This window comes from Rhineura floridana, chromosome 18 (genome assembly GCF_030035675.1).
Source record: "Rhineura floridana isolate rRhiFlo1 chromosome 18, rRhiFlo1.hap2, whole genome shotgun sequence".
NCBI classification, from domain to species: Eukaryota; Metazoa; Chordata; class Lepidosauria; order Squamata; family Rhineuridae; genus Rhineura; species Rhineura floridana.
Genome location: NC_084497.1, coordinates 27,608,381 through 27,623,282, shown reverse-complemented (window position 1 = coordinate 27,623,282; position 14,902 = coordinate 27,608,381). Strand labels below are relative to the sequence as shown.

The window sequence follows — 14,902 nt, the reverse complement described above, 5'->3', positions numbered from 1 at the left end:
ATAAATAAATAACTAAAGATGAATGGATTTTGCTTTTCAACTCCCCAATTCAACTCGGCAATGAAGCTGGCCTCCCCCTAGCTTATGCTTCCTTTCTTACCAACATGCCATCAATCTTAAATTCTCAAAACGAGCCAGACTTTGGAATCAAGGGACATGTTATAACTTGGGATTCTCGAACCTCACCCAAGGATAACTTTCTGATGTTACACTCTAATAGCTTTCTTTTTTTTCTTTTTTCTTTAAAAAGTACCCACATGAACCATCCATGTCAAGTGAGACCTCCAGCGTGCTGCAACTCTTGACAATATCATCAGTGTTCAGTGAGTAACTGTTGGAATTTGGAGCAAGATTGAACTTGCGCTGGGGAGGAACACCTCTTTTCTCCCCGAAAATATGCATGCAAACCCTTTTGTCCTCTTTGATCGAGCAGTCTTGGGAGGCTTTTGCCCTGCCCACAATGGATCTAGAGGTGCCTCCCCAGACAGAGATCCCCAAGATACAGGAATGGAGGGAAATTTCATTCAATCTGCATGTTAAAGTGAACCAACCTAATCTGCAGCTCTCGGGCTTATATGCAGCTCAGAACAGAGTTAACTATCGGACTGCAGCCTTCAACAGAAAAGGTTTTGATGCAGTTTGAGTTCAAAACACACATACAGAAATCCATCTTTTGTAAATATAGTACGCAGAAAGCTGCACATTTTAAGGCAAAATGCATTAAAAATGTCTTTTAGGATAGAAATGCAAAAGAACCATATGTGAAAAAGTCATGTTTGGGGAGGAAAGGGTGTAACAAAATGAGCAGAATTTAAATGCAAATTTTAAGGTTTTTTTAAAATCCAGAGGGTTGTATCCGATTTCTGTCTTACTCAGAGTAGACCCATTGAGATCAATGGCCATGCCTAACTTAGGTCCATTAATTTCAATGAATAGAACTTAGTTGGATGAAACCCATTGAAAACTGGACCAATCAGACTTATGATTGAACACCCAAAAACAAATGTCATTTTCAGTTTTCCAATTGTAAGTTCAGTTTTCCGCATTTTGTGCATCAGTTTGCAATTTTTAGAAAAACAAAGTCCGCATGAAAATTCATTCTTCTTTTAGTGTGCATTTCCCCTAAAACACACCTTTGAAAAGAAAGGTGGGATATAAATTTAATAAATAATCACTGTTTATTTTGCCTAATAAACATTTTTTGCAAGCCATTGTCCCTAATGTCATGCACTTTTTGAATGTTATTTTCACCAACATATCCATTTTATATCCATACTTTCAACTAGCACACACATCTTTGCTGGTGGGGGTTGAAGAACTGCATTGTATATTATATATTGTATATTGATTTTTATGTTGTAAACTGCCCAGAGAGCTTCGGCTATGGGGCGGTATAGAAATTTAATAAATAATAATAATTGCAAAATTCAGAGAAATGAGAATTTTGAAGGACAGCCATATTATCAGTTTGCATATTGTTCAGGAAGAGTGGATTGGGTAGGATCTCATCGCCAAATTTCTCCCGCATCCCAGCTCGAGAGTCAAATTGAGATAGTTTTGTTTATGATCTGGTTTACCACCTCCCCCCCATGTGATCAATGTGGAAGGGCCACAGCTCAGTGGCAGAGCATCTGCTTTGCATGCAGAAGGTTCCAGGTTGGATCCCAGCATCTCCAGATAGAGGTGGGAATGTCCCCTATCTTTCATCCCCTATATGACAGGAGAGCTGTTGCCAGTCAGTGTAGACAATATTGACCTAGATGGACCAATGCTTTAACTCAGTATTGGGCAACTTCCTATGTTCAATTCTTGGCCACCATTTTTGAGCATTGTTTCCAGATTATGGCATCTCAAGGTAGCAGCCGACAAAGTCCTACTCAGAGCAGACCCATTGAAATTAATGAACCGAAATCAGTCATGTTCATTAATTTCAGTGGGTCTACTCTGAGTAGAACTAGCGTGGGCTACAACCCTCAATTCCTCCCTTGCAGCTCCTTCTACCTGGAACTGCCTCTCGGCACGCCTGTGTGATGCCGCCTCTCTTACTTCTAGGGATGGGTGAGAATTTTGATTCAGTTCACATTTCAAGCTGAATCTATCAAATTCACACTTTTGGAAACAATATGAGAACCGAAACACAGCCCTCCTTCGAAAGGCACGCTTATCTGAGTTGTGCAATGCAGTTCTCCAACCAAAGTTTACAAAAGTGCCCATATCAAGGCCAAGTGTGCATACAAATGGATATATTTGCTTGCAAAAACATGTACCTTAGCTACTGATTTCAATTAGAGATCTAGCTGGTCTTCAGTTGCCTGGAACTGTGGTATTTTCCATCCATTTGACACGACATTTTGCAGCGTTCAGCTACTACTTGCCCATTTTCAGACAGGCTGGGTGGTACAGAAAGGCCCCCTTTTAGAAGAATGGAAATAAGGTGCACAGCCTATAAACTTCCCATTGAATTTCAATGGGAGACTCAACTGTTCCTTCTTCTGCTTGAAACGTCTGTGTTTTCCACCCAATTGGGATGAAAATTTCAGGCCTTCTACCACCTCTCCAAAGGATCAGACCTGCCAAATATCAGATAGGACAAACTAACCCAATTTTATAAAGCAGATTCTGCTGGTGAGAATTTGCCATAATAACTAAACTGAACCTCCATGTCCAGGGATTGAATACCAGTTGCTTGGGGGTGGGCAACAGCAAAGTAGGGCTGCTGCTTTCAAGCCCTGCATGTCGGCTGTCTGGAAGCATCTGACTGGTTACTATAAGAAGCAGGGTGATAGACTAGATCACCATGGGGCTGGGATGGAGATGTGGGGGGTTGTTTTAAAAAACCACCCGCTTTTCAACAATTGCAGTGACGGAAAACTGGGTAGTCATAAGAAGAGCCTTGCCAGATCAGGCTGAAGGTTCATCTAGTCCAGCATCTGGGGTTGTATTCAACTAAGTCCGACCGACCCACTGAAATTAATGGCCATGGACTAACTTAGGTTCATTTATTTCAGTGGGTCTACTCTGAGTAGGACTTAGTTGACTAAAACCCCTTGCTTCTCAAGGTAGCCAACTGGATACTCAGAAGTAGGACCTGAGTGCAATAGCCATCTCCTGCTCCTCAGCAACTGGTGGTCAGACACATAACATAGAGCTGTCATGACCGGTTGCCTTTGATAGCCTTGTCCTCCTCCGTGTGCGTGTCTGAAATCATCCAAGGTGGTGGTCATTGCTTCATGGAATGGTAGTGAATTCCATAATTTATGTGCTATGCGAAGACATCCATCCTTTCTGTCCTAACAGTCTATTTTATTGGATGTTCCTGGGTTCAGGCATTAGGAGAGAGGGAGAAAAACTCTCCATCCACTCTCTCCACACCAAGCATAACTTTATAAAGCCTCTGTCATGTCCTCTGTTTCCTCACCTTTTCTCTCTGATCGAAAAAGCCCCAGTCACAGCAACCTTTCCTCATAGCCTTTCCTAATCATTTTAGTGGTCCTTTTCTGCTCCTTTTCCTGGTATACAATATCCGTTTAGAAATTGGGCACAGCATTCCAAGTGTGACCACATCATGGATTTCTACCGAAGCATTATGGTTAGAGAAGGGGGATGAATTCTAGGATTTAAATGAGAACCTACCCAATTTGCACAGAAAATGATATGTGAACTGAAATGCAGGTCTCATTTGAAATTTTGTGATTCAGTACTCTAGCTACCAGTGTGCAAAGATGTGTATGTTAGAGGAATGTGCACATGAAAATGCATATATTTGTGAAAATAACATTCAAAAATGTATTCTGTTGGGGAACCCCCAAAATGTGTATGTGAAGCAAAATTGCATTGAAAATGTGTATATTAGGAGAAATTTCCATTAAAATATTGATTAATTTTTATGACTATTTAAAAAAAACAAAAAAAAACAAATTGCAAACTGTTGCAGAAATGTGGGGAACTGAACTTAAGGCTGCGTACACTTTATAGACTTAAAACGTATTAGTTTCCCCCAAAGAATCCTGGGAACCATAGTTTGCTAAGAGTGCTGGGAATTGTGGCTCTGCGAGGAGTACACTACAATTCCCAGGATATTTTGGGGGGAAATAGTGTCCTTTAAATGTGTTTGCAGCCTAAAACCAGGAAAATGTGAATCTGAGATAAACCAAAACTGACAGATCCTTCCATCTCTAGTGATGATACAGACAGTTTTATTTTCTACCCTTTTCCTAGTAATCCCTAGGATGAAATCCGCCTTCCCCCCCCGCCCACAGCTACCACACACTTGGTCAGCCTCAAGATTTTTAGTATGTGGTGTAACAGAATAACTCAAGCTAGTCTGGCATGAGTCTAATCAGCACCGGGAGATCACTGGGAACTCTCTCTGTAAGAGCAAGGTATACACATAATAGATGGCTTGTTAAAAAAAACCCCACAATGGTGGCGATTACTGGTGAAGTAAATTAAAGAGACACAGTCACTCTGACTCTGCAATTATGTCCTAAGGTTACAGAAAACACACGGCATGCGTGCATATTACACAGAATCAGAGACAACTACTGTGCGTGACTCACGCCAATTAGTGCAACGTTGAAGTCAGACCCATTAAATGTGCACCATTGTATGAATGTGTGTTGTTTGGTAGGTCTATGGCACATCACCTTAAATGTCGATTGATAAATTGGCAGCCGGTTCTGTGTTTAATTAGATATAAATCCCTTGGATATTCCAGTGATTTACTTATAGGTATTATATTTAGGATCCCAGCTTGAAGGCAAGATCTCAGTGAAATCAACAGACTCTCTTAAATCCAGGCTCTGGAGGAGCCTTTTTAAATTACGGCAAAGGAATTGTGCATCATTTGTCATTGTCTTTGTTCCTGGACATCTTTATTTTTTTAAAATAATAATCATGCCTTTTGGAAATTGTATGTAGTCAACTTCATGGAAATTTCTAAGCAATTTGAGATGCTCTTGTGGCTTGTTAATTGTTCAGCAATTTCATGGATCAAAGCAAAAGAGACTGTGGAAAAATTACTGTGAAATTTGATTTATTTATTTTTGTTATGTAGCTTCAAGGGTAGAATATAGAGCTTTAAAAAAACCATATACTCTCCAAGATTAACAAGGATAATGTCAAAAGAACTAAGAAGCAAGCAGCCTGATCCTAAGCATGTTTGACCTGAAATAAGTCTCACTGAACTCCATATTCCTTCCTGACTCATAAATGTGCTTAGGATTCATGTCTTAATAGCATCTGCATAAATAGCGTGTATAATATATGAATACCATTAGAGGAACACAGAAGACCCATAAAGAAACAAACCATAAAGGAACAAACCATTGTAGGTATAGCGAAGCAAGAATCAAAGGCTAGGGCATCAACTCCTGAGGAAGTCACTTTGAGTTGTAGGTAACATTAGTCCTCTGCAGAGCAGACCGGCTGAAATTAATAGGCATGACTAACTTAGCTCTACTCTGAGCTAAAACCTAGTTGGATACAACCTTTTGTTGATTCCTCTGAGACATACCATCAACTAAAGGCAATTAGTGTAGTTATCTATGCATCTCAGGACTTTAATTAATATTTGAAATTTAAAAAAAGAATATTCATCAATATTCAGTGGGTGCCTTTCTTGGAAGCTAGTTTCTGATGCACGGCAATAAGAATGCAAATTCTGTGGTTATTATGACAACCACACCGTTGTCATTCGTTAAAGACCATGCTGTGGATTGATGGAGGGGAGGACCAGTGTATTTCTGTGTATTGCAATCCCTGCAAAAAGCTGGCACTGTCAACAGAGAAGGCTACACTGCACCAGCCCATTCCTAAAAGAACAACATTAATTTCCCTGTAGTTTGTGGCAACCGCCAAATCCCAAACGTATTGGGTCTTTGGTCTTCCAACACCCCTTTTGAGCCCAGTTCTTTAGCTTCCTTACAGTCTCCCTTACACGTTAAGAGTCCAAGGGAAATGTCCCCTAGGAGAAGTAATCAGTATTTGACGTGTGGGAATCGAGAGCAACCCTAGCCATCATCTCAGCCAGAGACTGAAGTCAAAAGGCATCGTCGAGCCACCCTACCAAATGCCAGACTATGGAATCTTGCCAAATTAACAGCCAGTGCTGTGACCAGGCTGCTATAGTTTAGCAATATTGATTGGGTTTCCTCAGTGGAACCCTGCTCAATGGCAACCTGCTAGAGGCAGAGATCAGTGCTTCTCTCCATGACCTCAGAAGTGCAAAAATGTATAAGCATCAGAAAGTGCCTTCTCCCGAGGCAGAACGTTGGACCATCTAGCTCAGTATTGTCTACACTGACTGGCAGCAGCTCTCCAGACAGAGGGCATTCCCAGTCCTAGCTGGAAAGGAGACTGAATCTGGGACCTTCTGCACGCAAGGCAGATGCTCTACCGCCGACCTATGGCTAACAGGCAAAGCCAGCACCATCCTGTTTCAACCCATCCTGAGCCAGCCGAGGCTGGCATTCCTCAAGAATCCACAGGTGCCCCATTGGTCTAGCCAAGCGCAATCGAGTCGCGGGAACCAAGCCCCTCATCAGAAGAAAAGACGGCACCTACCGTGGTGTAGTGCTGCATTGGGTTGCTAACATACAGCATTTTAGTCTTCTTGGGGTTTAACAGTCTCAGGGGAAATCCCTGTCACCGGAGTCATGGAGTCAGGGAGGAGGACGGTGGAGCCATAGGGGCATTAAATGACATGCAAAGGTGGGGAGGGGCGGTGTAGCGTCTGTGGTGTGCCAACGGGGAAAGGGCGAAGGAAAGATCTGGGGCTGGCTACTTTGGTGGCTGGCTATTTTGCTTGCTTCTCCCTCCCCCCCTCCCCACACCTTAGTTCTGTCATCTAGCTGCATCTAACAACAAAACACATACCCACCCCTTTCTCTCTCTCATGACTATTCATTAAAGAAATAGGCAGGCCTAGACTTGCCTGGTGATGTATTGGACAGTACCACTGGTTCTCAGTGGGGAAGTGGGGGCGGAGTGGGAGGCGGGTGTTCTTTCTGCAGAATCAGACCGAGCCAGATTTAATTCCCATTACCAAAATGATTTAATTACCATTTCCAAAACCGCTCGAAAGGGACTTCAGCGGGAAAATGCCCCCCGAGTGGTGCTTTTCCGTGGACAGAGCGAGGTTTTCGTGCACACGCAAATGGAACGATTTGGACATTGTTCCCACGGAGCTATCTTTGGGGAGCGGAACAAAGGTCTATTCCCAGGACAGGTCATGGTAGATGATAGAAATCTGTGCTTTAGAAAGAGGCTGCCTTTCTGCAACTATAACAATGTCTATGTATCAATAGATAGATAGATGCAGGATTGCAAAAGGGGGTATCAATTGTGCTGTTTCTGCCTCATTTGTGTGGACAGACTTTAATTGCATGGATTCCAAAAGTTAGCAAGATACATCCTGCCATTTCAGCCTTCTCTCTTTTGACCTACAGAGTTTGTCTTTTGACATTTTTCCCCCAGTGGCTGGTAAACAGAAAATTATATATATCTCAGGAAGCATGGAAGAAAAAAGGAAACTGTCTTATGCTAAGTGAAACCACTGGTCCATTTGGCCAGGAACCATCTACACCAGAGGTGGGGACATTCCTTCAGTCAGAGGTCCACATTCCCTCCCAGGCAGTCTTCTGGGGGCCAGAGGCAAAAGTGGGTGAAGCAATTAGGTAACCATTACCTTTGTATGGTAGACTAGTTCCTAGACACACACTCTCTTCTCTGGCCTCCCCCTGGGCAAGCAAGAGGAATGATCTGAGCTGGGGAGTGGTGTGGCGCAGGGACGGTCCCAAGAGCCAGAAAGAGAGGCCTGGAAGGCTGTATTTGGCCTCGGGCCTGAGGTCCCTTCCCCCAATCTGAACTGATAGGGCTCTTCCAATCCTAACTGGAGATGCCAAGGGTTGACCCTGGGACCTTTTGCATGCAAAAAGCGTACTTCCAAGTCATCTCTCCTTCCAAATGAAACCAAATCTAGGTAAGGGGCACCCTAGAACTTCCTAGTGCTTGGGGATGTACATTATGCATACCAATAGGCAATGGAGGCTGGTCTCTTAGGGCAAATGGGGTACTGCCCCATCTGCCTCAGCCAGCCCTCACCTGCCTGCTGTTGAGCTTACAACCAGGCCAGGGAGTGGCCCTGGCTGTCAGCTTCCCACTCCCTTAGTGTCAGTTTTGTCCTTGTAGAACTCAGCAAGGTGGAGGACGGGGACAAAACCAGAGCTAGTTGACTCTGCCTTGTCATTGGCTCTGGCTCCACCAATCATTGGCTCCGGCTCCGCTTACTGTGGGCCTTCCTGCTTTTCGCCCCACCAGTCCCAATGGGAGCCAGCCACCACTGCCGACAGGTACATACATTTCAACCAGCAGATTCATCTGGACCCACATGTATGCTTTCATTACTATTGGGTCTTCGATGTCAGTCCCCTGTTTCTTTTCATGACTCAGACCCATCCTTCATGTGTTTTTCCTCTTATGCACACACACACACACACACACGCACTAGGGATGAGAGGGAAATTTGATTCTATTTGCATTTAAAGCCAAATTTTATTGAGTCCGCACTTTCCAAAACAATATGAGACTCTAAACACAGCCATCCTTGGAAATTCACACTTAAATCGAATTTTGCAATGCAGTTCGCCAACCAATGTTTACAAAAGTGTGTATATCGGGGAATGTGTGAGCAAAATGAATATTTTGGTGAAAACAACATAAAAATACATATTAGGATAAATTGCTTGCAAAAAATGTGCACATTAGTCAAATCACATACAACAATGTGTTAGGAGAAAGTCGAGCTAAAATGCTGAAGAATTTTCATGAGGATTTTCTTTTAAATACGCAAATTGCTGCAGAAATGTGGAGAACCTAATGTAGGATTAAAAAAACATAAAACTGACAGAACCAAAGCGGACAGTTCCTTCCATCCCCAACACACACTCACTTTCAATGGGCATCTTATTATTACGTGCCTTCAAGTCGATTTTGACTAATGGAGACGCTATGAATCGGTGGCCTCCGATGGCATCTGTCATGAACCACCCTGTTCAGATCTTATAAGTTTAGGTCTGTGACTTCCTTTATGGAATCAATCCATCTCTTGTTTGGCCTTCCTCTTTTTCTACTCCCTTCTATTTTTCCCAGCATTATTATCTTTCCTAGTGAATCACATCTTCTCATTATGTGTCCTCAGTTTCATCATTTTAGCTTCTAGTGATAGTTCTGGTTTAATTTGTTCTAACACCCAATTATTTGTCTTTAATTTATATATGCAGATGCAAATTTAGAAAGAATGGCTATAATTTGAATAAAAATACAATACATCTCAGAATAAAGGGCAAAACTGGGACCAAGTGACCTGTGTGCCTTCTGTCCAGGTGCTTACGTGTTGCTGGGTCTTTATCTTTAAACTGGCCTTGAACCAGACAGCCCTTCAAACACAGGGCTATCTTCTACAAAGTAGGGCACAGGGCCCCTCTTTGGTCAACCCAAACCATTGAATGACCTCAGGATTGCCCTGTAACCTAAACTGTCTCAGGGTGTAATAGACCAGGTGTGGGGAACCTTTGGTCCTCCAGATGTTGCTGAACTGCAACTCCCGTCAGCCCTGGCCATTGGCTACGTTTCCTGGGACTGATGGAATTCAGCAACATCTGGAGGTCCAAAGGGTATAGAGTCTTTGGCATAGAGCTTTTATAGCTCTGGGCAAGTTCTTCTGTAAACCGTGGGATGTATGCAATGCTAGTCCTACTCCGAGGAGATGCACTGAAGTAAATAAACGTACTGTTTGTGATTAGTGCACTGCCAAAGCTTCCTGTGGCTGTATGGGGGTTGTTGACACTGTTTGATAGATTTGTGTTTATTGTATGATTTGTGTGTGTGTGTTTTAACAATGTTTATTTATTTATTTCATTTATATCCCACCCTTCCTCCCAGTAGGAGCCCAGGGTGGCAAACAAAAACACTAAAAATGTTGTAAGTTGTTTGAAGACTTTCGGGTAACAGGTGACTAACAAATCTAATAATAATAATCACAATGATGACTAACTTAGGTCCATTAATTTCAGTGGGTCTACTCTGATTGGGACTCAGCTGGATACAGCTCCATGCTCTGGGCTCCCACATATTGTGGGGTTACTGCCATTCAGTCTTCCACCCCTCAGATATTAGAGACATAATATTTACACTCCACAAGCGGAAACTGCAACAAGAGGGCTGGATAATCCATGGCCCTAGGCCAGAGAGGTAGCCAAATTGGTGTTCTCCAGGTGTTGCTGGACTACAGCCCCCATCCTTCCAGATCACTGGCCATGCTGGTTGGAGCTGATGGGTGAAGAAGCCCAACAACCTCAAGGTTCATCAGTTACCCCTAGTCCAACACACACACCCATTTAATAGTTATCTGAGCCACTGGTCAGCACCACTTCTTGGAAGCTGTAGTCAAACAATATCTGGGGGAGTCCCACGCAGGCCAGGAGTGGGGAACTTTTGGCCCTCTGGATGTTGCTGAACTACAACTCCCATCAGCCCCAGCAAGCATGGCCAATGGCCAAGGATGATGGGAGCTGTAGTTCACCAACCTCCGGAGGGCCAAAGGTTCCCCCACACCTGACATAAGCTACCTCTGCCCTAGGCACTGGTGGCCAGCACCCAGTGGGCCTAGTGGGGCGGAAGACAGGAAGCCCAACAGGAGGTGAAGCCAGCTCATTCTAGTTCTCCTCCCTGCTGAGTTCTATAAGGGCAACCACTGAGACTAAGGAGGAGGAAGGTGACAGCCAAGGCCACCCCCTGAACTGGCTGTAAGCAAGAAGGTAGGTGGGCATGGAGGAATCAAGAGTGAGGTTGGTGGAGCAGTACCCCATTTGTCCCTAAGTGGACCAGTCACCACTGGCCTTAAGGCTTCATACAGCCCTAAACCTCATGGCAAAAGCCCTCTGCAAAGCTACCAGTTCAGATCTCTGGTCAGAGTGTTCTGGTCCCTCTCCCCACAGCATGATGGCCCCAGATTCGATACCTGGCATCTCCAGCTAGGAAATAGAAAGACCCTTATCTGAATCCCTGGAGAGCTGCTGCCAGTCTGGGTTGACAATGTTCCTTCATCTAGGCATGTATACTTAGAAATAAATCCCAATGAGTTCAAAAGTGATTGACGCCCTAAGCAAGCATGCATAGGACTGCGGCATTAATAATGACCACAGAGCTACCATCTAATAATTATTAATAATCATTCATTGCAGCATTAATAATCGCTGCAGGACAACCATTTAATAATTGTTAATAATCATTCATTGCAGCATTAATAATCAATGCAGGACAACCATTTAATAATTGTTAATAATCATTCATTGCAGCATTAATCAATGCAGGTTGTTGTTGTTGTTGTTACGTGCCTCCAAGTCGACTATGACTTATGGCGACCCTATGAATCAGTGACCTCCAAGAGCATCTGTCATGAACCACCCTGTTCAGATCTTGTAAGTTCAGGTCTGTGGCTTCCTTTATGGAATCAATCCATCTCTTGTTTGGCCTTCCTCTTTTTCTACTTCCTTCTGTTGTTCCAAGCGTTATTATCTTTTCTAATGAATCATGTCTTCTCATTATGTGCCCAAAGTATGATAACCTCAGTTTCATCATTTTAGCTTCTAGTGATAGTTCTGGTTTAATTTGTTCTAACACCCAATTATTTGTCTTTTTTTGCAGTCCATGGTATCCGCAAAGCTCTTCTCCAACACCACATTTCAAATGCGTTGATTTTTCTCTTAGCCACTTTTTTCACTGTCCAACTTTCACATCCATACATAGAGATCGGAAATACCATGGTCTGAATGATCCTGACTTTAGTGTTCAGTGATACATCTTTACATTTGAGGACCTTTTCTAGTTCTCTCACAGCTGCCCTCCCCAGTCCTAGCCTTCTTCTGATTTCTTGACTATTGTCTCCATTTTGGTTAATGATTGTGCCAAGATATTGATAATCCTTGACAAGTTCAATGTCCTCATTGTCAATTGTAAAGTTGCATAAATCTTCTGTTGTCATTACTTTAGTCTTTTTGACGTTCAGCTGTAGTCCTGCTTTTGTGCTTTCCTCTTTAACTTTCATCAGCATTCGTTTCAAATCATTACTGGTTTCTACTAGTAGTATGGTATCGTCTGCATATCTTAAATTATTGATATTTCTCCCTCCAATTTTCACACCTTCTTCTTGGTCCATTCCTGCTTTCCGTATGATATATTCTGCGTATAGATTAAATAAATAGGGTGATAAAATACACCCCTGTCTCACACCCTTTCCGATGGGGAACCAATCGGTTTCTCCATATTCTGTCCTTACAGTAGCCTCTTGTGCAGAGTATAGGTTGCGCATCAGGACAATCAGATGGTGTGGCACCCCCATTTCTTTTAAAGCATTCCATAGTTTTTCATGATCTACACAGTCAAAGGCTTTGCTGTAATCTATAAAGCACAGGGTGATTTTCTTCTGAAATTCCTTGGTCCGTTCCATTATCCAATGTATGTTTGCGATATGAGCTCTGGTACCTCTTCCCTTTCTAAATTCAGCTTGGACGTCTGGCATTTCTCGCTCCATATATGGTAAGAGCCTTTGTTGTAGAATATTGAGCATTACTTTACTTGCATGGGATATTAAGGCAATAGTTCAGTAATTACTGCATTCCCTGGGAACCCCTTTCTTTGGAATTGGGATGTATATGGAACGCTTCCAGTCTGTGGGCCATTGTTTAGTTTTCCATATTTCTTGACAGATTTTTGTCAAAATTTGGACTGATTCAGTCTCAGTAGCTTGTAGCAACTCTATTGGTATGCCATCTATTCCCGGTGATTTGTTTCTTCCAAGTATTTTAAGAGCAGCTTTCACCTTGCATTCTAAAATTTCTGGTTCTTCATCATATGGTTCCTCCATGAATGAATCTGTCATCTTGGCATCTCTTTTATAGAGTTCTTCAGTGTATTGCTTCCATCTTCCTTTTATTTCATCTCGGTCATTCAGTGTGTTCCCCTGTTGATTATTCAACATCCCTACTCTTGTTTAAATTTCCGTTTCATTTCTCTAATCTTTTGGAACAGGGCTCTTGTTCTACCTTTTTGTTGTCCTCTTCTGTTTCTATACAGTAACTATTGTAATAGTTCTCTTTGTCCCTACGTACTAGTCGCTGTATTGTTGCATTTAGGGTTCTGACTGTGTTTCTATCTCCTTTTGCTTTTGCTTTCCTTCTCTCGTTAACCATTTTAAGAGTTTCTTCAGTCATCCATTGAGGTCTTTCTCTCTTTTTAACTAGAGGTATTGTCTTTTTACATTTTTCTCTGATAACGTCTCTGACTTCATTCCATAGTTCTTCTGGTTCTCTGTCAACTAAGTTTAAAGCCTCAAACCTGTTCTTTATTTGATCTTTATATGCTTCTGGGATGTTATTTAAATTGTATTTTGGCGTTATGATTGCTTTGTTGGTCTTCTTTAGCTTTACTCTGATTTTCGATACGACCAGTTCATGATCTGTACCGCAGTCTGCTCCTGGTCTTGTTTTTGCAGAAAGTATGGAACTTCTCCACCTTCTGCTACCAATTATATAATCAATTTGATTCCTATATTGACCATTTGGTGATGTCCACGTGTATAGTCGTCTTTTCGGTTGTTCAAAAAATGTGTTTGCAAGAAACAAAGTATTGGCTTCACAGAATTCAATAAGTCTTTCTCCTGCTTCATTTCTGTCTCCTAGGCCCCATTTCTCCACAATTCCTAGTTCTTCTCTGTTCCCTACTTTTGCATTCCAGTCCCCCATGATTATCAGAACATCTTGTTTTGATGTGTGATCAATTTCTTCCTGTAATTCTGCATAACATCTCTCCAATTCCTCTTCTTCTGCGTTTGCCGTCGGAACATAGACTTGGATGATGGTTATGTTAATAGGTTTCCCATTTAATCTCATTGATATCACTCGCTCAGACCTTGTGTTGTAGCTCCTAATTGCTCTTGCTACATCACTTCTCACTATTAAAGCAACCCCATTTCTTCTTAATTTCTCATTTCCTGCATGAAATATTTTGTAGTTGCCTTATTGGAAATGTCCCATTCCCGTCCATTTTAATTCACTCATGCCAAGTATTGTAATGTTGATGCGTTCCAATTCTTGCTTGACAATTTCTAACTTTCCCTGGTTCATGCTTCTCACATTCCATGTTCCTATTGTGTGCCTCGTACAACTCCGGACTCTCCTTTCATATCTGTGTGCATCAGCCTCTGGGCTTCCTTTCAGCTTTGATCCAGCTGCGTCATTAGTCACAGCGCTACTCGTACTTGTCCTTTGTTCTTCCCCAGTAGCTCGGTGAGTGCCTTCTGACCTGGGGGTCTCATCTTCCAGCACTATCTTGTGTTGCATTTTGGATACTCTGTTCATAGTGTTTTCATGGTAAGAGGTATTCAGAGGTGGTTTACCATTGCCTTCCTCTGAGTTTGGATGCATCTTAGTCTGGTGTTTCAGCTTTGACCATTCTGCCTTGGGTGCCCCTGCTAGGAGTTTAGCCTCTTGGTCTAGACTCCTGACGGCATTGCTCTCAGCTTCTTCAACACACTCAAACCCCCTCACCACGTTAAGGACAACCATTTAATAATTGTTAATAATCATTCATTGCAGCATTAATAATCACTGCAGGACAACTTTCTTTCTTTCTTTCTTTCTTTCTGTTTCTTATGGCATGACTCTACACCTGTACAAATTAGAGTCTCTCTTTTTGTACTGTTAACGTGCTCCACCTACTGTAAGAAGTTTTGCTTTCAGCTTGTCGGAGGCAGGCAACAGAAGTCTGATTCCTACACCTGAGAGGAGAGTTTGGCTGTCCAGCTGAGGGCAAAGTTAGCAAAGAAAGCTGGCCCCTCCCTCTT

The 14,902-nt window shown here is 42.6% G+C and overlaps 1 long non-coding RNA gene across 1 annotated transcript in view; it reads left to right on the top strand.

The window, feature by feature from the left end:
* Window positions 1-14,902, top strand: part of LOC133372562 (uncharacterized) — a 54,285-nt gene that overhangs the window by 13,796 nt on the left and 25,587 nt on the right. Inside the window, exon 2 of the long non-coding RNA XR_009759504.1 lies at window positions 251-323. This is a non-coding gene — a long non-coding RNA (uncharacterized LOC133372562). The remainder of the gene's footprint in view (window positions 1-250; window positions 324-14,902) is intronic.